Source organism: Pseudophryne corroboree, chromosome 10, assembly GCF_028390025.1.
Source record: "Pseudophryne corroboree isolate aPseCor3 chromosome 10, aPseCor3.hap2, whole genome shotgun sequence".
Classification (NCBI taxonomy): Eukaryota; Metazoa; Chordata; class Amphibia; order Anura; family Myobatrachidae; genus Pseudophryne; species Pseudophryne corroboree.
Genome location: NC_086453.1, coordinates 366,349,694 through 366,352,173, shown reverse-complemented (window position 1 = coordinate 366,352,173; position 2,480 = coordinate 366,349,694). Strand labels below are relative to the sequence as shown.

General features: G+C 41.6%; 1 pseudogene; it reads left to right on the top strand.

Annotated features, from left to right (window-relative positions):
* The first annotated feature begins 1,120 nt into the window (after window positions 1–1,120).
* Window positions 1,121–1,239, top strand: LOC134968238 (5S ribosomal RNA; annotated as a pseudogene).
* Window positions 1,240–2,480: the final 1,241 nt, after the last annotated feature.

The window sequence follows — 2,480 nt, the reverse complement described above, 5'->3', positions numbered from 1 at the left end:
GAAAAATTGAAATGATGAAATTATTAAAAAATAACTTTTATTGATATATACTTTAAGAAAAAGCGAGAGCTGGCATCAATGATTAAAGAGCATAAGTGTTTACCAGTACCAATGTACCTATTATGGGCAAAATTATAATATAGGTGAGCGAAAATAAATAAACCCTCATCCATAGAGATAATTCATACATATCCTCTATAATCAGGAATTTATATGAATGAGGTCACTACCTCGAGTCCGATATGATCTGACAAATGCTATTGACCTGAGATCAGGTTGATACAATGGATCCCAAGTTGCTTTAACTGTTGGAGAGTAAAATACCTACGGTACCTAGTATTCCCTGGTGGTTCCCCATCCAGGTACTGACCAGGCCCTGCAGTGCTTGGCTTCCAAGATCAGACTCCTGCCCCGTCCACTGGTCTGAGGGTCTCCTGAAGAGGTTGGGTAAGACAGCCATCGGCTCTTGGCCGAAAATGGGCTCTCCCTGCCCAACCGTGGCTCCCCCTTGCTTTCCCACAGGGTTCACCATGCACTTCCCCATCCATTAGGGGAAAGCAGTTAAATCTATGTTATGTGATATATCCATATATTTATATCCTCATGATTATTATGCTTAATATTTCTTCTGGTGCATAACTACTGGGTAAGGGTGGAGAAGGAGGAACCCTCTCACAAGGGACATTTGTAATTTGCAATTACCATATATGCTCTAATCAATAGGGATATGATTATACTGTAGATACATTTTCTATTGTCCTGATCATTGTGGAGACCACAAAGCCCTCCTGTTGCTTGGGCTGGTTGTGAGCACAATTGTAATAGAGTCTCTACTATTCTGCCATTGTGGGCACTATAAAGCCCTCCTGCTGCTTAGGCTGCTTGGGAGCACAATTGTAAAGAGTCTGTTTTTTGGTAATATCAATCTCAAGATCCCATAGTCAGCATTATTGTTTGAAGTTAGAATACCACTGACCAGATCTCCCAGCAAGAATCTATAAGTCTACTGTATTATTATCATTATTCATTTTTGACCATATATAATCTAATATTCATTTATTTTGTGATTGATCCTGGGTCCCAATACAATCGGAAAACGGTGCGCCTAGGAGACAAATTTACCTACGGTCAGACCGCACTGAATATGCCCAAACTCGTCTGATGTTGGAAGCCAAGCACTGCAGGGCCTGGTCAGTACCTGGATGGGGAACCACCAGGGAATACTAGGTACTGTAGGTATTTTACTCTCCAACAGTTAAAGCAACTTGGGACCCATTGTATCAACCTGATCTCAGGTCAATAGCATTTGTCAGATCATATCGGACTCGAGGTAGTGACCTCATTCATATAAATTCCTGATTATAGAGGATATGTATGAATTATCTCTATGGATGAGGGTTTATTTATTTTCGCTCACCTATATTATAATTTTGCCCATAATAGGTACGTTGGTACTGGTAAACACTTATGCTCTTTAATCATTGATGCCAGCTCTCGCTTTTTCTTAAATTATATATCAATAAAAGTTATTTTTTAATAATTTCATAATTTCAATTTTTCAAGTGTGCCCAGGAAAAGGCCTATAGTTGCTTTTTTTGGTTCTTTGTCTTCTCTAAAGGACCATACCTGTTGTTTTAGGAGTATCAGCACCCATGTTACTGGAAACACACCACTGTATTAATACATGTGGGGGAGTGGTATCAGTGCACATAACGTGCGCAGATACCACTACCTCCCCCATATCATCATTTCATACATTTATCCCATAGTGTGATAAATAAGAGATATCCGTGTTCCCCTTGCCTTCCTGAATTTCCATTCATGCTTCATATGTACTATTGACATGTATGGAACTATCTTCCAGTGGAACATGTCATAAAAATGCATAAACACACCTAGTGGAACATGACTCAAACACACACAATCCCCCTCCCCCCACCAAAGTAAGTGAAACATGACACACACAGACTCCCAGTGAAACATACAAACACACCCTCCCCCTGTAAACCATGACAAACACACATCCCTCCAAAAAGTGAAACAATGCACGCAGACTCGAAGTGAAACATACACACTCACACTCCCCTCTTCCCTCCATGAAACGTGACACACACCCTCCCCCCACCCAGTAAAACATGACACAAACCCACATGTGAAACATAACACAGATCCCAAGTGAAACACACACACACACCATCCCCACCAGTGAAACAGGACAGACCCCCAGTGAAAAAAACACACACACACACACACACACACACACACACACACACACACACAGACACACACACAAACAAACACACTCCCCCCACCAGTGAAACACACACACACCCTCCTCCTCTGCATTAAATATTTCCCACGCACATACACACCACACACATCTCTACCCACCACCAGTTAAACAAACAACATCAGCATAGAGCCTCACCTGGTCCGCATGATAAGTAAGCCCCCAGCATCTGACACAGAGTGTGGACATT